Source organism: Neodiprion pinetum, chromosome 5 (genome assembly GCF_021155775.2).
Source record: "Neodiprion pinetum isolate iyNeoPine1 chromosome 5, iyNeoPine1.2, whole genome shotgun sequence".
NCBI classification, from domain to species: domain Eukaryota; kingdom Metazoa; phylum Arthropoda; class Insecta; order Hymenoptera; family Diprionidae; genus Neodiprion; species Neodiprion pinetum.
Genome location: NC_060236.1, coordinates 32517188 through 32541966, shown reverse-complemented (window position 1 = coordinate 32541966; position 24779 = coordinate 32517188). Strand labels below are relative to the sequence as shown.

The 24779-nt window shown below is 38.6% G+C and overlaps 1 protein-coding gene across 8 annotated transcripts in view; it reads right to left on the bottom strand.

The window, feature by feature from the left end:
* Nucleotides 1-24779, bottom strand: part of LOC124218570 (Calcium-independent receptor for alpha-latrotoxin) — a 247395-nt gene that overhangs the window by 90293 nt on the left and 132323 nt on the right. For 6 of the 8 annotated variants that reach the window (XM_046625131.2, XM_046625128.2, XM_046625133.2 and 3 more), the window contains exon 1: nucleotides 4807-6315. The exons of the other annotated variants lie outside the window; for them this stretch is intronic. The gene's annotated coding sequence lies outside the window, so the exon portion shown is untranslated. Of the gene's footprint in view, nucleotides 1-4806; nucleotides 6316-24779 lie in introns of those variants that run through there. 8 annotated transcript variants of the gene reach the window in all.

Below are 24779 nucleotides of genomic sequence, written 5' to 3'. Positions count from 1 at the left end.
CTGGTACGATGATGTGAATTTTTTCTCAGATAGTAGCACTAATGCTCATTAGAACCTCACATTGATAGATTTTTTCGAACATTATTACTTTCACAGTAAAATATATACTAAGAACGTGTCCGAAACACGTGTATTTTAAATTGGGAAATTCTTCCTCTTACAGGCACGGGTTACAGTTGATACAAAAATCTGAAAAAAATTGTTAATTGTTTTTGAATTATTTACAGTTGATCTGCTGGGATGATCCGGAATAAATTCGTCAACATTCTAAATGTTGGACCACCCTAATATATATTATAATAATATGTATACATTGCTAAAATGCGTGTGAGAAGTTTGCTTCTTTGATATGAGGCTGAAGTTAGTAACCTTACATTGTAATGGTTAACGTTTCGGAAAAACCGTTATTTCGAAAAATTGCAAAGTAATGTCGAAAATTCATTAAATCGTAATGAGGCAGAAATTTTATTGATATGTTAAAAACTTGACTAGATACTTCAAGGTCACTGGAAGCTAATAAAAAAAAAAATAATAATAATAATTTTTCGTTACGTTAACGTTACTGAATTTAGCCTCGATCTTTGATTACGGAATCGTGATGAGGTTAAAGTTCGCAATTAGTTTTGAGATAATAATCTTGTATTACGCAAATTGTCTTCAACTTGAGTGAAAAATACTGATATATTAATTTTTAAACGCAAGTTATTTCACGAGCCTGAAGTTGGTAACATTTACGTAACGAAACGGCTTGGGGGAAAATCGGTATTGTGCAATTACTGAATTATCTTCAAGGAGTTGCCTTTTCAAAATATACCTATGATTTATGTTTCGTTCGTCATCGTTATCATGATTTACTAAAGTTCGGACAATCATAAATCTGCGAAGTAAGTAACGATTTTTCCTGAGCATGCATCCGTTACTGAAAACGTTACTAACTTCATCCTCGCAATATTTCAAGGTTAGAAATGGTGGATTTGATTTTTTTTTTTCATCGTTTCGTTACAATTCGCGGGCTTATTTAACTTCCACGATGTTGAAGTTGGTGACGTTGCTGTAACGATGCGATGATATGTTTAGAAGAAATCGTTACCGCGCAATTTTGGAATTGTCTGAAATTTAGTGAACAGTAATAAACAAAACATAGCCATCATACATATTTTGTAAAGCCAACTCTTTGAAGGTCATTCTAGAATTAAACGATAATGAATTTTTCCATCATGTTTCGTTTTTTCACTAACTTCAGCCTCGTTAATTGCAACCTCACTTGAAATCAAGATTCCTAACTTATCTGCAGCAGCATGAGAAGAAGATTCTTTTACCATTCGATCTGTAGCTAATCATAATCTTTTTCTCCGGAGTTCTTTGATGTGAGATTAATCGACGAGGCTGGAGCTAACAGTCAGAATTAAACGTTTCATTGTTCATTCGAATTAGAACAAGGCAGCGAAGTCCGAAAATCAAAACTTTGTGAAACACCTCGAAGAATCCCGAATACTTTATCAGGCTGAAACATTGGGTAGAAAAATTACTGTTTTGCAAGTTTATAGTGACTGAATATCAGACATTTCTCAAACTGTTAAGAAATAACGATTTTCCAAAACGTTGATCATTGCAATAACGTTGCCAACTTCAGCCTCCTGTATAATAATACTTTTATAAAATTATGAGGATAAAACCGAACCGCATTTATCTATTTCCAAAAAAGTTCAACACATTTGGCTGCTTACTTCAGCTTCGTAATGATCGTTGGTTGTTGGAATAAAACTGAATCAAGCCCGCCAACGAAATGTCGATTTCTCTGTCCGTCTAACTATCTTCTGGATGATAGAAGCGTCGGTTTGTTTACAGACTAACTACTCGTTCGGTCCGTTGTTTACATAATTATTTGCATCCCACATCAACCCTGTCGTGACGTAAGTATGTTATGTCTCAACTCGCCCACGTATCACAGTCGTTGTTGGGTGTAAGATACACACGTGAATCGTAACTCTTCTTCCTCTTCTCTACGTATAATGTACATAACATGTACGTTACATACATATGAAAATCAACGTATCTCTGTCTTTCTGTCCGTATGTTCGTTCGCTTGTAACTCCGGCGCTATTGAACCGATTTTGATTATTTTTTTTTTCTATGGATAGCCACAACGTCTGGCTAAGATTTAGGCTATATTTCAATACAGCCAGATCAGTGGTTTCAGAGGTACAACGATCATATATGTAAGCCAAGTCGGAATGGGATTACAGATTACGGATAAATGAAAGTAATATTCAAGAGTTTACAACGTTTCGATGATGAGCTCCGCAAAAAAGTCCACGAGAGCAATTTCGACGCGTGTGATAATTTTCCTTCAGAAAGCTTTTAGTAAATATTCGCGGGCGGAGCCGCAACGGCCTGATAATCGTATAATAAAGCATAAAAAAGAAATCTTTCTTTACACAAACAGACGAGTAACCGCAAGTACGGTTGTAGATTGGGCAGAGCTTATAAAGCTTATCAGCCAGCGGCACGATATCGTCACCGTCAACTGGATGATTAATGCTCGTTTGTCAGTTCCGCGAAAATCAAATGAATTGGTCAAAAGACCAATTATTGATATTGCGATTTAAATTGTTTTTAATATGTTTTTTTTTTTTGTTTTTTTTTTTATGCCTTCGAAGTTCAGAACTAATTTTCCGCCTCGATTGATCGTCAATTATTTTTATTTACACTCGTTAGGAATGGCAGGTTGAAAGAAGAAATTCTAAAAATAAAAATCCGCGATCATTTTGCAACGAACCGAATGTAAAAATCGGTACGACAATCTGTGAGGAATTTATTTACGAATATAAAATAAGAAATTTCCTAATTGTAGTAATCGGACCAACTATACGGAGTTTTCAGGTAAAACAGTAACGGAACGATGTAATTTTTCTGACCTTGTTCTTAACAAAGTGTTTTGATTGTAAAATTGAAATTCAGTGTCGAGACGTTTTTTTTTTTTTTTAAATCAGATTCAAATTGACCAGCATTAGTCGTCCCGTTTAATTTTCGTTTCGTTATGTATTCAATTTCACACATTTCTGACCTGACTAAACGTCTCCTCGACATTATTAGGCTCAACTAGAGTCTAGCCTATGTTTTTAGATCATTGACGATGTTTCAGGCTGAACCGAGGTCTAAAAAACACGATCTTTCCTACATCTGTTTTCTTCCGCATCTAACTCTTGTCTGATGATCATTCTCGGACGTAAGATGTGATAAAATTCCAGAGATGTGCTAAAAAGCGTGGAATCAATAAGATCGATCACGTCGACATGGCGATGACCCAAAATCGGAGACATATTTGAATAAAAAAAACAACAACAATCAACTCGGACTAATGAAATACCAGTGTTCCAAGTCGTTTGTTAATTGCCAAGAATAATTACATGATTTATGACTGATGTTGACCGTCGGAACGTGAAAGAATTTCAACGGTAAAGAGAGGGGAAAGAAAAAAAGGAGGAAAGAGATTTGAGGAAAAATTAACACTGGTAGAAACACAACGAGGTAACGTTAATCGACCAGAGAGGAGAATTACCACGTCAATATCAATTATATCATTTAACGAGGGTGAAAAGGGTGCAGAAAAAGCGACGAAAAGAGAAGACGACTTTTCTCTTATAGCGAGAGGCGAAAAACCTATAAAAAAAAAGATTTATAATGGCATTCGGTTTTTCGTTTGACTTATAAATTATTAACATGTATCTTCTCCTCGCAACGCTCCAATTTTTAATAAGGCGTATGTAATAAGTGACGAGAAATAGCAACAGAGAGAGAGAGAGACAGAGAGAGAGAGAAATTCTGCGAACGTAGAATAATTTGTAATGATCTCTGCGTGTTTCATTAGAATATGAGTTGCAGCAGGGAATTCAAAGTTCCCGAGTCTCAAGAAGTGAGTGAGTCATCAAATTATACCGGTAAACTAAAATTAGCAAACGTTATAGTTGTGTAGTTGAAACTAGGTGTTCACGCTGATGATTGCCGAGTTTATACCTCGAAGAAATTTATATTCTACCCTGGAAAGGGGAAGAGAATTTCAAATTTCGAACATCGCTAATAACCACATCACGACCAAGAAAACTGTATAATATAATGGTTAATAATTGTTCTACAAACTTAGTTCGTAAATCGTTTGTTATTAACGAGCAAAGTTTTGATTAAAAACGGTAGACGACGCGATTCGGCTCTGACCAACACCAATTTTTATAGATCTGTAAGTTTCTATCAACCGTTTGATGTAGTAGAGATGCATGTTTTTCAGCGCGTCAATCATCAGTCATCGAACACGTAATGCGTATAGAGCGAAAGTCCGTTTAACAGTTTTTACGTTTTAATCGCTTTTATCGACAGCGCGGAATGGTAAACGTCGATGAAAAACAAATACAAATCAGCGCGTGAAACAAACGATGAGTTATCATAGATCAGAGAAACTACACCAGGGCATGAAGTCATTTCTAATTCCTTTTCAACGACGATTCTTATATTGTTTGGATTGTCAATCGGTAATTATGTGTTCCATATTTCATGATTTCGGATTTCTTGACCCTGATCAATGCGGAATATTATATTATCTAGAGTCGTGACATTTGCTCCAAAGTGTTGTGATAACTACTACTCCGAAAATTCGTCTCTTCAATTCTTACTGCAATAACTTAACGATCTATGAATATGTGCGTAATCTTTTCATTCTAAATTCGATCGATAGTAAGATAAATTCCTAGGATTCAAATCGAGATTTTAGGTTTGGGATATTTTAAGGAATTTTAAGAAACAAAAACTCACTCGATCGTTGACGTGGCGTTGAGTCCGTTACTCAAGAAGAATCTCCAGATATAACAGAACAACAATGAAACGTTGAACACACCAACAACAATTGAACGGAAACGAAACCATAAAAATTCACTGTCACAATCATAAACTAAAACAACAAACAACAACAGGAACCACAAGTTGATGAACAGCGAAACATAAATCCGCGAACGAAAAATGACGATTAGATAGATAGACAGGACAGCAAACGTACGTATCTATCAATCTATCTTATATCTAGTAAGAGAACGTATAAAACTGCAGCACTTCCACTGAGATGCAGAGGGTCGGATCCGCACGCACAAAACACTTGAGAGATATTTTATACTGTATCCTTTATTCGAAACGAACTATCTCCTGCTCAACACCTCACAAAATATTTCAAATTTTTATACACGTCAGTTGCCTATCTCAATTTGATTTACGTATTCCAGGGCTGTAATTACGATAATTGCTAGACGATCTCGATCTCCGCGTTGCTTTTCCTCTCCTATTCTCTTTATTGCTTCGTGTTTCGGGCGCGTTTTGTGAGAATTTGAATGTCGTTTGATCGAAACCGTGCGCTTATTATTTGAATATTATTTATTTATTACTCGAATATCGTGGAGCTCGATTTTTCTTTCTTTCTTCTTCTTCTTCTTATTCAATATACAGCGTATTTGTCATATTTATCTTGGACGTTACGGAGGAACTTTTGAATCACACGCAGCAGGCTCTTTGAATACTGGCAGAAATCTGTTCCACCCGTTGCTGTTGCAGCTTAGCGATTAGTCGATGATCACTGGGCTCCTCGTATTTCACTGATACGCAACACCATTGACAAGCGAAATAAAAATGACGTTGAAAACGGCGAATATCATCGAAGGAAACACACACATGGACACACACAAAATCACACACTGATTTACAATGCAGGATTATTAAATCTGCACCCACCAAGGTACGATAAAAGAGATCGATCGTCAGGTACAACGATACACCTTGTTTCGAAAAGGCGGTATCAGCGTCCCTTTTTCGTCTAATATATCGTGTATCGCATCGTATCGTACATATATCTCGTTATCCAACGTGTCGAGATAACCAAATCGTAAGCAATCGTACAAACGCGATCGTCAAGACGGCGTAGTGTCCTCGCGTATTTCCATGACTGATTAAAAACGGCGTGCCATTTGCCGGCCGAAGAAGCAGCTGCGAATTATCCTACGGTTATGGAAATCGCCGTGTTCCCCGCAGGAGGTAAAACCGTAAAACACGATAACTTTTTCGCCACTCTTATTAATTCACTCACGTTCCCGGGCCTTGTTCGATTGTGCGTAGAAATTCTACCTACGTCGAAATATCCGTCGTTCCTATCCGTGAATCCGACGGTGGTGGACTCCGCGGAGCGAGAACGGAACGAGAAAGAGAAAAAGAGATAGAGAGACTGGAGCGAGACAGAAAGACACACACTTAAAACGCGCGCGCCAGATCCCGATCCGTCCCTTTCGGCGTCGGCGGAGAAACTAAAACCCGGTGGGGATCAAAGCCACCGGTTTTCCCCACCACCGATCATCTCCTCCTTTCTACCCTCCCCCCCCCCCCCCTTCCTCCCTACCGTAGCTCTTTACTCCGCGAAGCGCCGACGCGACTCGCAGCGCCAAGCGGCCGCATTCAACACACAACCATCAAGGTTGTCACACTGCTTGGATTGGTGGTGTACGTGAAGGCGGTTGACGCTTCTATCTGCCTATCTGCCCGCTCAGTGCTTACACTACCGGTTCCCGTCTCTTACCGTCCCTGGAAATAAGGAACCGTTAGATGATGCCCTCCCCCCCCCCCCCCCCCCTTCTCTCTATTTCCAGTTCCAACGTCGCCGCGGCCTTGCTAGAAATGCAATGGATTTTGGAATCTGGAACATCGCGATCTTTCCGGGTTTGCAGTCTTGTTGAACTTGACGATAGCCTATGTAAATATTACCTTCACGAGACTGTGAGGGATGTTATGGTGGCAACTTTGATCTGTCGTATTGAAGTTAGTAACGATTCGTGCCGAGGAATTGAAGAACCGTTAGTTTTGATGTTTCGGAATTGTTTCAAGTTCGGTAAATCGTAATAAAACAAAACACGATCATATTTCGAAATCTTAGTCCCTTAAAAAATATTGTGAAATTAAGAATATAGTGATTTTTTTTCATTTTCACCCCAATGTTTCGTTAGGATAACGTTACTAACTTTAACCCTCTGATCAACACCGTTTTTCGTCGCTACTATTACGAATGCCATGGGTTATTTATGACCTAAAAGTTCTATTCCTTATAAAACTGATTTAGATCATTTGTTTTTATAATCCTGGTAGTTAAATGGAATTATCAGAATGTCCTGAGTAAGAATATGCAAACACAAATGCGACATCTACATTCAGTAAATAGTTATTTAATAAAGAAGACAAAAAGACACGAAATATTACCTTCGGAGGACCGTAACTTTTAAGGTGCCGCCGGATCACTAATGACCCAGCTGTAGACCAGAGGGTTAACCTCGTTTGATGTGTGATCATAGAGTCGAAAAATTCTTCCGTACCGAAGAATTCGAGGATCTTTGAGTTTGACCGTGAACTAAGTATGAGGACCTTTTCCGAAACTGTGTTCGGAAACTTGATGGCTAGGTCTGATCACATCATTCAATCCGCCGTGTCGATCCCCGCCAACTAATCTGTACCAACTTCTTAAAGTTAGGTTAAGAGTATGTTTTATACCATGTAATAAGAGCAAATGGCATTGTCACAGATTGAACGAAACCACGTAGTTTCCTTAGCAATTCGAATTCCATGCGGAAGTGGCGAAGCTTTTGCTGCTTGGAAAACCTCGTCTGGGAAAGTTGTTTCAAAGATTCTTGAAACTCGTCATAACACACACCGGTCAATGGCCAGATTCAACATGGCGTCGGAATGGCTAACACCGCTATAAATATGTTTTCCGTCACATGACGTTGACGCGTCGAGGTATATATACATACACACAACACTCCAGCACGATGTGCATCATGTTTCACATTTGTATGTGTATAGTATGTAACATAACGTGTGTAAACGTACGTGTAACAATAGCATTAAACGAGATGACGACAGACCTCTTTGTACCTTCAATTTGTTACCCACTTACAATTAGCTGCCTGCTGCACCATATAAGCTGCTGCTTCAGAATATATATGAAGCTGCATGATCAACTCGTCGCCCTTTCTTTTCCTTCCAACTAACGATCAGCCCTTTGCAGGTCATATAAGTGATTAGTTCTCCCTTTTACTTCACCACTTCACAGCTAAACTTTCATTATTCTTATGGCGTCCACATCCGTTCTCCGTTCTTAAAAGACCTTATTCGACTTCCTCTCACCCTCATCGTCCCCCTTGGTATTGTTATTATTACTATTGTTATTATTATTTTCGCGTAAAGCGCAGCGTAGCCAACCGCGCGGCGAAGTCACGTTTGATGAAGTTATCACTCTTGTTTCAGTATGTGTATGCGTATGTCTGCGTGTGTGTGTGTGCGTGGTGTGACACGATGTGGGCAAGGGGGGGGGGGGGGGTTCAAAGGGGGACGGGGGTTAATACGTGTATATAAATTCCCCCCGTGCAGTCGGGTGCAATTGACGGCAGTGGCGGTAGACACTAGAGTCGTGACACGGTTGGAATACATTCGTTTTGGGGTACGTGACGTCTCACTCGGCGTCAGGGAGTCCCGGGTACAGGGAGCCCTTGGGGAGCCATCGTGCCCTCCCTCCCTCTCCCTACCTCCCATCATCCCTCGGCGCCCCGACCTTCCCGGACCCTCTGCACGACCTGGGAAAAATCCTACCCGGGGAAAAGGAATCAGAGAATACCAGGAAGGGGAATGACCCGTGAGCGAATTAGCACTGCTGCAGCCTGAGACTCTCTAGGTCTCAATGGCTAACGAGCAGCGGGACAGCGCTATGCTACAATAAGGTCCTTTATAACCACTACTTGTGATGACCACGTCAAAACGAAGAAAATGGAAACAATGTTCTCGGAACTTGCCCGATAGAGGTACTCGATTTTCTCGAACGAACCGTGTCAAAGGAAAATCGCAGGGGAGGTGTTGGACAAACGTACCGTTTTAACTTCCCGCCCTGTCTGTCTGATCCTAACGGATTCTTTTTTCTTTTTTCTTTGGTTAGCGAATTTCAAACGTTCCGACAGATTTCTCGATAATGTCCTGTCATTGAGCATGTACATTCCATCGATGTTACCGATAGAGAGAAAGAGAGAGAGAGAGAGAGAGAGAGAGAGAGAAAATGGTGTAAATTATTGACTTCCATTTAAATCGATGGTTTTTTTTTTTGCAAAATTTAGAACGATTCACGCAATGTCTGAATTTGTTTTATACGATCAGTTTACTGAGTATAAAAAAATACCAAGTTAAGTGTACCAGTTTACTGACCCTGTCCCGATTAATGACCTTTCTTGGTTGTATCTGTTTCAACTTTAGTTCTAAAATTACAAACAAGAAAAAAAAAAAAAAAAGTCGTAGTATATAACTTATTATTATTACATCACGTACAAGTCGGTATATTTATAATTCTCTGGATATAAAATCAACCCCACATGATATAACAATTGTCAATAATATTTTACGCAATTCCCGTACATCCTAACCTAGAATGTACATAATAATCTGTATTACCCAACGAATAAACCGCTACTGGATAATTTTTCCAGCGCAGTTTTGTAAACACGTAAGATTAATGTAATACGGTAGGTATATAATTACGTCAGGATGAGATCTATACATGCTGCGGATGAAGGGGTAGATTATCATAAACAGACTTAACAATGACGCAGTGGTTCGTATCGTGGTTCAATGAAACAACAAAACCGCCAACAACAACAATGACGTTATTATTAATAATATTAATAAAAATAATAACAATGGTGTTGATAATAATAATAATAATAATAATAATAATAAGGTGGTAACGACACCGCGAGTAGTATAACAAGAATAATAACTCCGCGTCCTATGGGGCTCCGTTTATAACTTAACCTATACACGTTGGGGTATCACGCGCACGGAACGACGGGACGGGTATATTGTAAAGAGGAAGTGGAAGAGGAGTAAGGTGTTGGTAGGTTAGGTTTACGCGTATGGGGGCAGTGAAGTATAAGAATGCGTGTATGTATACAAGAGGTACGAGTAAGTGTGTAACGAGGGTGCGCGTGGGCGGTGAGGTAAGGGGAGTAATTTTTAATCCAGTTACAGAGCTCTGATTACAAACCGCGATGGCTTCTGGGACCGGCGACAATTCCGCGTGCGGGTAACCGTTGACCGTTGGCTACTACTTGACCGGCCGGTTTTACCTTATACCTAACCTCTAACGCCTGAACGTACACGTGTCATAATAGCGTATATATGGGTATTTATGCTTATGCTAACCAAGGAATTATGTTAATCATCGTTTTAGACTGTGATATTTATGTTATTTATCATATTACGAACGTGCGCTAATACCGCGTAGGCGTGTAATTAAGTGTAGACTTGCACGTAGTGGTTGGTATACGTGAATTTAAACTTCGTTATTTTCACTTCGTGTATACGCGGGGATTAATTCGAATCTAAATTCGGTCATTCTGTGGGGCTTCTGCGGCATGTTCGACTTCAAAATGGCGACTTATCGAAGCTTCGATAATTTAAATACATCTGCTTATCCTACGAATATATACGATTATATGTACATGTGTATACATACTATGTATCACTAGAACGTGTTATTGGACAGTTTTTGGTGATGGAAATTGGCCGGAGGAATTTATACTCTTTCCGATTCTATACATGTATATATATGTACTCGGTATATCACGCACGGATGCCTATGAACTTTTGTACGAGTTATCGTTGTGTAAACTCTGTACTGGACATAAAATTTTGAAACTTAGCTGTTCACGTCACGATTTTAAAATATATGAAGCGTTTTATGACTATTTTATCGTCCAGAAGCAAATCTAGCCTTGCGAGTTGAATGTGACTGCATGGTACGTCGATAATTGAGACGTTGAAAGTAGTCGGAAGTTTACAAATTCCTCGAGTATAATTATAATTATGATCGGTGGATTGAAATATACTTTATATTTGTAAAAGAAAAAAAAATAATCAACAATTTTGAAACCTCGTGTGTTTTTTAAGTTACGAAGTTCGGAACGGCCCGAAGAGCCCTAAACTTGAAATTCGATATTATAATTGAATGAAGCTAATCCATGCATTGCACGAAATCCACACGAACACTGCGTGTTGTTACGTCGAGTTACGAAGTCCGCTTCGGTGGGGTGAACATATGCCATAAGAACTCTTTACGTCCGGCACGGTCCGTCTCCTATGAGTTTGAAATATTGCTTCTAATAGACTGGCCTTACTCGTGTTTTTCGGGGATCAAAGATGAACGTTTGGTAGGTGTATAATTATACGCGTAGATAACAGACAGTGAAAGGATCCTACCTAATATTTAGCTGCACCAAAGCCAGTGTGAAAACCGTCCAGGTTCACACTGTCAGGACAACATGTACCTACACCATACTGCGCTATAAGACTAGACAAGGACTTAACGCAGGAAGATATAGTACGGTGTTCAGCTGTGTAGTGATACACGAGGTATAAATTGTTCGCAACAACGTTTTTCTCACACCTCTCGTACCATATGGAGTTTAATGTACAGGTATAAGGTACCCCTTTAGCATGCGCGAGTGTAAATCACGAGAACCTGAGCTGTCAAAATTGGTCACACCTCGATGATAACTTGGCGAACCGGGGATTTCAATCATCCGTATCTATACATACTAATATTATAAAGAGATAAAGGTTGTTTATTCCCGGCTTAACCATAAAGTTAACTTTTTAGACCTAAAAAGTGGGATAAAAGTAGCATATTTTTCACTAAAATGTATTTGCGGGAAATATTAGATCATATTTCCCGCAAATCTGAAACAGCGGGAAATATGAGCTGATATTTCCCGCAAATCCAGATCAGCGGGAAATATGAGCTGATATTTCCCGCAGATCTAAAGGTCCCAATTTTCAAATAAATGTTGCGGCCAGAGTTGAGTCGGAAATAAAGTCCTATATGTAACACAGGAATAAAAGTCAACTTTATTACCTTGTTACGTAATGTGATATTGTTTGTTTATATGTATGTATGTAGGGGATAATCTCGGGAACAACTGAAGCGATTTTAAAAATTTCTTCACTAATAGAAAGCTAAACTATCCCTTAGTAACATAGGCTGTAATTTATTTTGCTAAAAATAAGTTTTTAGTTTGAATTATCGATAGTTGCAAATAAATTCGGAAGAAAAAGCACTGCTCGATTTTTTTAAACGTCAACGTGCGCTAACCAAATGATTGGATCATACGTGAAATATAACATTAGCGTGATGTGATGGATAACTTTGTGTTTCGGGGTTACAAAATCATCTTTTGTGCAAGCTTCAAACCGAGAGACACTTACGTGATTAAATGCACATTTAACTTACAATTAGATTCGTCCATTCGTGCGAAGCCTAATAAAAGAAAAAAATTTTTCATCAGATTAAGTTTGCCTTTTATTTCAACAAGCTGTTATCTGCTGCTTATATGTATATAGTACCAACCAGAAACTTCAAGACTTATTCATCAAACTTTATAAGCAACAATTGCAGATATTGTTTATTATCCGATGTATACAATCAAAATTCATTCGTTCAAATATAAGAAACTCGGCAATGAGAAGAAAAAAAAATGTATTTTGTCGACCTGCTTTGTATACATTGTTGCAAAAAAATACTTTGACAAAGTTTCATTTGTGCGTTATTGTTCTTCTTCGCAGCAATAATTGTAGCCTTTTTTATTCTTTTTCATACTTGCACACAATCTACTGCATATTTTTTTTTTATTTTTTTTTTCTTTGGTGACTTTGTATCCACCCCAATCTAATGTGATTTTAAAAAACTGCAGTTAATAAGAAAATTTTTTAATTCCCATCTCTTATCCTCGCGTCCATGCTTAATTCCGCTGCAAGGATAACTTCCTTTTTTTCTTTTTCTCTTCCATTCTTTCGGCAATTGTGCACATTTTGCAGAGAAAATCAGGGTGACAGAGCGCTAGCTGCAAATATATTACACACACATATATATATATATATATATATATGTATATATATTACGTGTATATATGTGTAATATGACACAGTACAATAGAGTATAGGACCTTCTGCGTTTGCAGATAACGCGGGCGAACGCGTATAGCTGCGTAATTAAACTGCACAATACTGGAGGCTCGAGTGTATATATGTATATATGTATATATATATAATAAAGCTTTAATCAAGTGTATTATACTTGGATATTATGCGCACAGATACACGGGTGTATTATATATTAATTAAAATCCGTCAAGTATCCTGTCACCCGGCTGCTGATCTCTTCTCTCTCTCTCTCTCTCTCTCTCTCTCTCTCTCTCTCTCTCTCTCGCATTTGCGAAGATTAAATTTCGATTATAGGTCGACTAGTGCCTTTTACTCATTACCGACGCTTTGATTACCGTTAATTGATTTTGACTTCCGGAATTTAATGAACTTTCTGCTACCGACACGCTGCTCCGTTTATAGGTAGATGAACAACTATTTTTTTTTTTTTTTTTTTTTTTCAACCCGCATATAACAATGTATCAGATTTTCGAATATATCCTAGAAGGTATTCAGCAACTTTCCAAACGTCACGATCCAAAGGCGATAACTAACGATGAAAACTTTCTCATTTTTAATCAATCATTCGCTAATGGAGGATTAAAATTTCGAAATTAACAAAATGTTTTATTTTCGCTATCTTATTCAGTTATAACGAATGATCGATAAAATATTTTTCATAGAACATCAACGAAATTCCGACGAATCTCGTAATAAAATTTATTCAACAGGTCGTGGTTAGAATAAAATTTTGCAAAAATTGAAGAAAAAAAAATTAAAAAAAAAACAAAAAGAACCAACTGAAAATCAAAAAACAACGAAAAATAAATCAGGTTAGCATAAAAATGATCGATTGGATATCCTTTTTTATGCTTGAATTTCCGCCTTCTTCGCCTTCTCTTTACTATTTCTTTTGACAAGGATTCGATACCTGCACTAGATCTGCTTCGGTCTACTGTTACTGGCTTCAGATACACAGCAATAGGAAAGCGAACGAGATAGGATAGGATGGGATACAGAGGCTTGTATTGGCTTGAATATATTCATGAGTGTTTGGGGTGAGGAAATGCAGCGGAGCCAAAGCTTGTGCGATGCTGCAAGGGTTGTCCATCCGAGAGATCACCGCAAATCCAACACGCACGACGAAAGCATTCTGTTTTAATTGGCGGGCTCATCGGGAAAGGATAATCGATGCGGTACAACTGTAGACGTATTATGAAACTAAATAAAAATATCGTTGAGTAGATCACAGGTGTCTCATTCAAAGCTCTGATTCATGTTTTTTCTTTTTTGTCTTCTAAGCATGACATATTTCGGTTACACGATGCTGAACGTCTTTGAGAGATTATTACACAGTCAGGAAGCCGAAAAAAAAAAAAAAAAAAAAACGATTTATCAAGGATTTTTCACCAACAGACACGTTTCAATTTATTGATGTAAAAATATTAAACTTCTTTCGGATATTTTTTTTTTTTTTTTTGTATAAGATATTGATCTTTCAAGTTGCTACAAACGATTTCTGGGAGAACCTATAGAAAAAAAAAACGTCGTCATACGGTGAGCCAAAATTGAAATTGGAAACGAACGAAACGAAAAAGGATTTAGTTGATATAAGTTATTGTCTGTTATTTAATCGTAGAAACTAGTGGAATATTGATTTTTAACAAAACAGCGGCTTCTCAAGAGAGAAGAAGAAAACAAAAAAAAAAATCGAATTGAATATTCAGAAAAAATTTGCGCCTTCATTTCTTTGTAAAATGCAAAAATATTAACCAGCGAGAAAAAAAACCCGCACTCAAGGGATGAAAAATATATTCATAAAACATGTGGCAAAAATTTGATACTCATCGCTTCAGCCGTTTCGGAAAAATCTTGCTCACCGGCATTGAAACTATAGTTTTGAGGAAAACACGTTCAAAGTTTCAAAAGCACTTTCAAACGCTCCCGGGGAACTTTTGCAAATGTGGCGCGCGTAACTTGGAGAATATTTGTCGGATCCGCATGAAATTTTTTGTGCACATGCTTGAAAATGAATTAAAAACATGAGAGAGAAAAAAAAAAAAAATAGCAAAATCGATTTTTGTAAAATCCCGACTGCGTGTAAGCTCGTTACTTTTTTTATTTATTTTTTTTTTCCGTTTCTTTCACTGAGCTTACCTCGGTCGATCAAACTTTTTTATTATTTGAAACTTCGATTCGAAATCTAGTGCCGGAAGTGCAAAAAAAAAAAAAAAAAACGAGTCTGGAGTCTTCTTCACTTTTTACACGTACGCGCCGAATTTTCGTTAAGAAAATTCTGTTTTATCCCCGTGCGATCGGAACTCTGTATCTTCCCGCTTCCCATGATCCGGATTTGACGACGCGGAAAGTACGCGGCTAAGTAACCCCTGATTCGAACGGAATAGATCGAGCGTGCAGCTTAAAAAAAAAAAAAAACGCGGGGGGTTGCTTAAACCGCAGCTGTTACAAAATTACCTACAGAATGGTTTTCCACCTATATCTGTGTGCATCGGATAAGCGTGTATGTAACACATACAAACCATCGAATCGGTACGCGATCGGTACTTGCAACTTGCAAGTGTAGCTTCATAAGTATACCGGGTGTATGATATTGGTAAAAATGAATTCCAAAATATAACCTACGAAACATTTGGTGTAGGTGGAATTTTTACACCGACATCAAATTGTCTAGGATACTGTACCTCATATCCCCCCCCCCCCCCCTCTCTCTCTCTCTCTCTCTCTCTCTCTCTCTCTCTCTCTGTAAGAAGTAAAATAAACAGACTAAAGAAATAATGGAATGAAAGAAAAAAAAAAAAAAGAAAAAAAAAAGAAAAATAACATAAAACACACAAACACGGTAGTTTGGAGCAGTTTATCTTTCCAGGGCAACATCTGCAGCTGATAGTAAAACTGTGAAATTCTCTTCACATATTTATTTTTACAATATATATATATGTGTATGTATGTATGAATGTGTGTATTTTTTTTTTTTTTTTATGTTTTATTTATTTTTTTCCATAGATGCCCTGCAGCCCCAGTTCAGGGTGCATGCGGTACGAGATCGACGTCGTTTCGAAAATATAGATATACGAAGCAATGTAGACCCATAGGCATCGTGCATACTAGACACGGAAGCCTGGAGCGTCGGGCTGAACCTGCTGCAGGACTCTCAAACGTTCCGAAACTGCAGGTCGAAATGTATAACTCGTGTACGGTACATGAAAGTATGTATATATATGGGGCGTTCCACACCGCCTCGGTAAAGGGTTGACCATGACATTTCTTAATTTCGCCAAGGATTTTTTTTTTCCCACACGTTGGTACGACCTCTGAAAAACTTTCACCAGTTTTTACCCCACGATTTTGTGAGACAAAAAGCAAAAAAAGAAAAGAACACACGGTTTTCCGAAATTAAACATGTTCCCGCAAGATTTGGAGTGGGACCTCGTTTTTTTTTTTTTTGTTTTTTTTTTGTTCTTCAATTTATTTTGAATAATTTTTTTTTTTATCTTCGTACCCATTCGACGGTAAACACGAGTTATTGAAAAAAATTTGAACATTTGTTTTTGCGCAAGTTTTTTCAGGGTTCGCACTGTTAACGTATGGGAAAAATCCTTGGTGAAATTAAAATATGTCATGGTCGAATGGTTTACTGAGTTGGCGTGGAATGACCCATATATATGTATATACACATATTTGTATGTGTTGCAGGATATACGCAGGCACCTATACGTAAAGTATACGTCGCGGTGAGAATTATCGCTCTGCGTAGATCACAACTGGAAGATACAGTCACTGTAGCAGATTTCAGCGCAGACCGCGTTCCGTATATATCGGATCTGGCACTATTTATTACCCCTTTTCGCTTCCGATCCGCGATCTCCAAATCCGTCACATCCTATTCCAAGCCTGACGTTTCTCTATCTGTAAAAACCTATATAACATAATGTGATAATCCCTCCCGTATGTAGATGATAAAAATTACCGTCTAACAAAGGTCAGCTGATACCGATATAGGTATATATATATATATAATTGGAACGTCGTGAACTTCTTCTTTTTTTCTCATTACCGTGAACGAAAAGTCTACCTCCGCAGACTAAATTGAGTATGAGAAAGTCGAAAATGTAAAAAAAATAATAAGACAATATAGTTAATTTATATTTTACTTTTAACCGCGTTTTAAAAACCGTTATAATTTGAATCCTCGCCGGATTTGGAAGCTGATTGAAATGTAGTGATGTGCATTGTATGTATGCAGGTACAGTACATACATTGAGATAGCTCGAGTGGGAAACGTGTGCAACTAGCGGCGAGAGTATAGAGGCAGGAGTTGCAGGCGAGCAAAGCGAAATTTAAATAATTAACCTTACTCTGAACGTACGCCCGTCTATACATATATATATATATATATGTGTGTGTATATACATATATGTAGGCATGTTTGTACATACATATGTAGATATATAGACACGGCAGAGAGTCTTTGGTTACCTAGAACAGCGTTCACGGCTCTTTTCGTGTGTGTGTTTCTACCGAGCAGACGCAGCGAGCGTGCATGTTGAGCGAATTTTATCCCGTGTATAACTTGTATTGTTAACTTTGCTGCAAAAGCGTTTTCCTCCCAAGCAGTACCTACGTACTGATGTGTAAGTCACTGTTAAGTATTCATGCGCGCCACGATCCGCGGACGCCTTCTGGCGGTAGATATATAATATCAAATTCACAGTCGTTATTATCATGCTCACTGTAATAGAATACACCTTTTTGTCCTACATTTCATTTTACACGTTATCATAATTCGACGGAATGTAACCGCGCAGTGGTTCGAACGAAATCGTCTCGCGCGCCTTGCGATCCGTTGAAAAATTAACGTGACCAAAAATCGTCGGACACTTATTGTTTCACCATAAATTTAGACGCTTTCCGCACATCTATTCATTCGGAAGAAACTCGAGTCTGATTCTACGTGAAATTCCGAAAGATTTTGAGTATTAGCTGGTGCGATTTGATAGGATATTTGAGCCGTTTGACCGTTTGCAAGATTCGAAAGAGTCCTCGTATTTCAGGGACTATGATCAAGATGGCGGCGTCGATATTTCAGCTGCGTTGCGTGTCGCAATATATATATATATATATATGTATTGTGATATGCGTGTATGCATACAAACAGGGTGAATAATCCTAGTGCATACATACACAGGGGGAGTTTTTGGGGTTGACAATGAGGGCGTGTTATATTGAGTAACAATAACAGCAAACGGAAAAGCGTCGAATGAAAAAGTAAAAGATATAAAGAATAGAAAAAAAAAAAAAGAAAACAAGAAATAATACAACGACAATGGTATTACAAACACACGGTGGGGACAAACGCCGCTCACAAAGCTGCAGCAGGCGACGGTGTTATTAAGGTGTCGAGAATGCGTGGCAGCGGAGTGGCTGGTATTTCGTTTCAGAAGGGTCGACGAGCTGCAACGCGGTGATGCAGGGGCTGCCCTGCGAGGTGAGGTGGAAATATCTCGTTTGTAGTCCGGACGAACCACCTTGTAGGTGTACACATCGGTCAGCTGGAATCCGAGCCCTTGACTCGGGCAAACTTTTGAATCACCTTTACCGAGCGAAAAACGTTCCGCCATAGAATAGAATAAATCGTTAAAGAGCGGCGACACGACGCGAAAAACGCGTCCCAAGATCTCAGCTGCACTCTAACAATAAGTTTTACGCTTTGAATTACATTTTGACTGGTAACCTGATACGATGATGTCATTTTTATTCTCGAATCTGGAATATGATGATGTAATTTTTATTCTCGAAGCTGGAATCCGAGCCCTTGATTCGGGCGAACTTTTGAATCACCTTTACCGAGCGAAAAACGTTCCGCCATAGAGTAAAATAAATCGTTAAAGAGCGGCGACTCGACGCGAAAAACGCATCCCAAGATCTCAGCTGCACTCTAACAATAAGTTTTACGCTTTGAATTACATTTTGACTGGTAACGTGATCTGATAATGTAATTTCGATTCTCGAATCTCGATCACTAGGTTTTTTTTTTTTTTTTTTATCAATTTTGAAGACCTTTTCTCTGTTTTTCTTTTTTACTGATACTTGTTCTCAGAATTATTTATTTAGTCGTTTATTAGGATCCCGATTCCCTTCCCTGGTGAAAATTTCTATTATCTACTACGAATTTTTACAGAAATGGACAATACGCGCATAATTTTTCGTAAAGAATTGTTAATTTTCTTAAAAAATTTTTATAGGTTTGTAGTTTTTGTTACAGGGATAAAACTCGTAGACTTTGAGGAGCTGTAACCGAAACCTAATTAGCTATTTTACGTGCAACTAATCCCAATGCAGGAAATAACAGAAGAAAGAAGGGATCGATTTTAAGCGAGGTAGTCGATTTAAATGGTATAATTGTTTCATTGCTAATGATCGAATAATTGAATTGTGAAAGTGGTCAATGTGAAGGAGTCGGTTTGGGAAAAGGGCTTGGATAGAGATGGAGAGATAGAATTAGAAATGACTTGCGCCAAAGCTAGAGAGGGTGGGAGCGAAAAGTTTAGAGGATTGTATTATGAAAGACTCGCTAGTTGCAGCACAGAGACGAACCTGCTGACTCTGTGAAGATAAGGAGAGAATGCGGGGTGTAAAGTGACTATATAAGACTATGGAAAAGGAATGTTAAATCTGGAGGACGTGGCATTTTTTTCTCATAAAAAAAAGAAAAAAAAAGAAAAAAATACAAATTTTCATAAAAATCTACAAGCGTTTGGGAGAAACTCAGGATACTTTCAATATTTTTGGAAAGCAATTTTTTGCGCACAATATTGTACGAGATATCGAAATTTCGCTTATAAAATTCGTGGAAAATCTTGTAATAAAAATCATTGTCGCCAGGGATTATCACGTCACCGGATCATAGCCGTCGTTATTATCATCGAATACCGTCAGCGGTAGCATAAATGGCGGACGACGTGCAAACCTGATCGCGTCACGCAGCCAGTAATGACAAGCCTAATCGCTTGTCCGTGTCTCCTGCGACAGGTGCTTCTTACGTAGGCTCGCCTTGCCTCGTTCACCGACTGCGAGTGACCCGAAGGCATTAGCAGCAGCAGCAGCAACGTCGTTTGTCAACGAAAATTATAAACCCCCTAACATCTGGTCACGCCATCTATCGTGTGGGCTGATGTATGTAAACCGCGAGATTTTCGAAGACGAATCATTTTTTTTTCTTTTCTTTTTCATCCACACTCCAAACACCTCGAACCCGATCCGCGAGTTCCTTCTTGCATATACGTTTTCATGCCTAATTCTTATTCGTTTTTCCACCGTACCGAATCCGTTCCGTATTTTGCATAATGTATTTCACGAGCTAAATATGTACCAAGGCACAATGTATAATAACGTAGTTAACCTAACCTGTACTCGCGGTGCTCTTAGTAAGGAATGAATTGGTCGGGTCAGTTGAGAGGGCGAAAGCGAGACGGAGAAAGAGAGAGAGTGAAAGGGAGAAGAGAGGATTACGCGAAAAGTTTGTCGAGATTATGGCGCAGGGGGCGGAAAAAAGAGGGGGGAGGGGGAGGGGAGGTGCAAAGCTTCTCTTCTACCTGGACGGCGGATATAATTTGAGAAGTGAAAGACAGACAGAGAGAGAGAGAGAGAGAGAGAGAGAGAGAGAGAGAGAGAGAGAGAGAGAGAGAAGGTACGAGGGACCAGGTGGAATTGTTCGCATCAGTAAAGGCTGCAGAAGCTATATGGACCGTATTGTTCTCGACCTTGTCTTGTGTCACGGTCCGTTTCTTCCACCCTCGTAACTCCGTATAGATGCAGCGTATGCGATTAATATGCTCCCCGCGAAATCATCGTCAAATTTCGATCCGCGGTGAGGCAACCGCCCGCAATATGATTTTTAAAAATTTCCCCAGAAAAAATTCCCCATTGACAAAATTCCCCTAGATAAAATCTCGCCCGGTAGAATTTCATATTTTCACCTAGAGCAATCATCGAGTCATCGAAATCACACATTTAATCTTCAATTACGTAAATTTTGATTCAATTTAATTCATATGTTTTAATTTTCTTTATTTATTTATTTATTTTTATTTTTAGTTTTGTCAGATGTGATTTAGTCGTGCGGGGATTTTATCCGGCGAGATTTCGTCATTGGGTGATTATGACTTGCCACCCTGCAAGTGAACGCTCGTTAACTTTCCGCGGCCTAGGATGTAGGCGTGGAAAACTTACAATTATGAAGTGATGAAAATTATGGCTATAAAACTGTTGATATATTAACCAAACAACTGACAATTATTCGAGTATTAAGAATTTCAATTAAAGATCCGTATGAGCATGCGTTAAATCGTGTGTTTTCATTCGCAGATTCATCTATACAATCGGTAACGAGTTAATTCCGTCTAAAATATCAAGCATCTGCATTTAAGTCGACATAACCTCGAAACGCTTGCACGCATCGACAGTTCGTGCCTTGTAAGACAGAGTTGGCCAGCCCGTCTAATGTAAACAGAAGAAGATTTCCGCGCATGCGCACTGTTTCTGAAACTGTCAACGAACGACATACTCGGCGCGTTTCGAATTTTTTTCTTTTTTTTTCTGTTTTATTCTCAGGTCTCAAATACGCGTCGTTTGATTTTCCGCCCCGCAACGACAACGAACTGTGTGCGTGTATTAAGCAATAAAGAATTCCATGTCATCTGCCAACTGGGCAGAACTAAGTATGACTTATAAAAGGAAGGAAGCGACCGTCGCGACGCCCGCGCTGCGGGCAATTTTCTTTGCGGAAGCCGGAAGTAGACTTGTGCACGTGTAGCTCAGCCGGTGTATGTGTTCAAAGTACGCGAGCTGGCAGAGGGACGGAATATTGTAAAATGCTGCATGGTTGGTATAGCTCTGGGAGAAATAGATCCACCTTCGTATCCGCCTATTCCACTACGATGATTACAGACGCGCCACGGGGCATAAGGTTTATTATTTATCTATCGAAATTGAAATTTACCTTATGACACTCTTTCATCGTTTTTCATACCCGCTTATATGAATTTTCAAATCCGCAGCAGAGACTGCGGGTAGATTTTCATAAGTTTGAGTTATACTCTTCCTCAGTTTTCTTAAATCATTTAACTCAAGGCTGGATTCGTTTAGGTTGACTAAAATCTAAATACGATCAATAAATTGTCGCAATGTTTATTCACACTTTGTTCGTTATCGTGTCAGAGTTTTTGTTGGAATTGAGACACCCTGTATGAGTCGGAAGATTGAGCTGTTGGCCGATGCGGATCGTTCTATCTTTCTCTCTCATCCTCCCTAATTTTGTAATATTCGTAATTCATATTATAATAACAGGGTTCTCGTTTTATCACAGGCATATGCATACGTATGTGTGAGGTAGTACATGCGGTAAGATTGTGATCTGAAAATGTCAAACAGAGACAGAGTGCGACTCGCACGGTGATTCGATTCGGCCGGTGATTAAAGAGCATGAGTATAATAAGGTTGGGTCAGGTTATGCAGGCATGGACGGCACGGAGTTCGTGTATTCTTCGTGGCATTAGGCTAATACAGCAGGTGATGCTCAGCGTCGGTTAATTGCGGTCGAAATCTCGCTTGAACTCATTATACCTGGCGCAGACGTACGGTTGAAAGTGTATGTATACACAAATAATTACGAATGGGAGGAGAGAGCGACGGAGAGAAAGAGAGAGAGGGAGGAGAAAAAATTAGTGAAACGAAGTGTAAAAACCGGCCAACAAACAATGCATGAAAGAGAAGAAAGAATTAACAAGTTGGAAAAAAACAAATTCGGAACAATAAAGGCAGGAGAAAAAACATTTTTTTTTGAAAAAATTCATGGTGCAATATATCGTATAATTTTTTGGTTAGAGCAGGCAAAAGCCCTCCTCTCCTCCTCCTCCTCCGCCTTTTATTCTACAGTCCGTGCAGTAGAACAATGTTTTCATTAACCGAATACACGAGAGTAACACGTCGATCCCGAACCAGAAATAAAAGGGGATCAAACTCTAACGGGTGCGCCCCGATCAAAAAATTACGAATTCATCTAGTCGAAATCAAAAAGTTCAATCGTCAGCTATGTGAAATTGAATATTTTGAAGTTTCATACTTACAAGTAATTCGCTTTGGAATATGAGAAAATAATTGATTTTCAACGGTAAAATTTTCAAATTTGAATTTCGAAAAGCTTTGATGACATCTTCAAATCTGTACCACTTTCAAGCCACGTGTGATTTTCTTAAAGACGTTTATTTTATTCGTCAAATTAGGTATGAATAAAGAATTGGAAAGATTGCGGTTGTGAGTTGAGGACATGTGTCAAAAAATTTGAGATTGGTGACAGTTGGTCACCCTGGCAAACAGTTTTGGTACAATTGTAATCTTCTCGTATATTTCAACCGTTTTTTAGTACGCTAGTACACTTTACGATTTTTTAGTAAATTTAGAGATATATTGTTTGTTTTGTACAGTTCTTGCGTTAGAATTTTAAACTTCGGGAATTCTGTACACTTTTGTGTAAGCTACGCATGCGCATTAGCCGGTCGCACCGACAAGTGCGAAAACAATGAAAGCACCACCTGAGGCCAAAAAACATAACCTCACAATATTTGAATTTCATACTGTACATTCTACTACGTATCTAGAAATTTTTTTTTTCATAGAGCTGCTACATTCTTAATTATCAGAGTGGCAACACTGACGAGCGCATGCGTATTACATTTTAGCAGACGACGGACCATCCATTCCTTAGGAATTCACTCTGTGTACACAGAAATAAATTTTTGTACGCTATTGTCACGATTTATATTCCCGCATTTCGTACTTTCGACTTGCTTACTAATTTTTTAATATCTATCTACACTCGCTATAAAACCAAATTTATTTTGATTCGATTGGATTTAGTTTTTGTCTTACAGCTACTATTATACCAGTAAAATTGAGTGTTTATCGCTTCGATTTACCTTATTTGATACAGGGTGTTTTGTTATTTACTATAAATACCAGTTAACTACTTACAATAAATAAAAAAAACACCCTTGAACCAAAAAAAGGTAAGTCAAAACCAGACCTGATGGAATTAACATAAACATAGTCTTATATCAAGGGTAGATAGATATTTAAAAATTGGTAAGGACGTTCCTCGTTCCAAAATGTTTGTTGACCATTGTACTGTCACACTAAATATAACCTCATCTTTCTTCGTAAGAACTGTATTTTTGTAAACACCGTAAACATATTCTACTGTAAATTCGATTATACCCAACCTTGTTCCCGAGACAATCACTTAAAAGTTTTCATCTTGCACACATAAAGTGAATATTTCTTAACCAGTGTTACGGGCATAGCTGATTCCATCAGTTCAAGCCACCCGGTAGGTGTTCAGGTATCCTATATAGGTTATGTTGGTACAAGCGCGGGATGCAAAGTGCAGACCCGCGGTTTGGTCATTGTTACACACACACCCAGACATTCGCCAGCGGATATATCAAAGCCTTGGTTTTAGTCAAAAACATGTACACGGCAGAGGTGTATGTACAGCCCGGGACACTGTTTGCATCGCTATATCATAACGATGTATCAGCTGCGCATGCGCGTGTGTAGAGTATAACTAGATAGACCCAGGCTTATTGTTGGCCTGCGCATATTGCACTCGCAGTACGTCTAGGGTTAACCGCATGTGATTCCTTTCAACCGTATATTATGCGTGCATC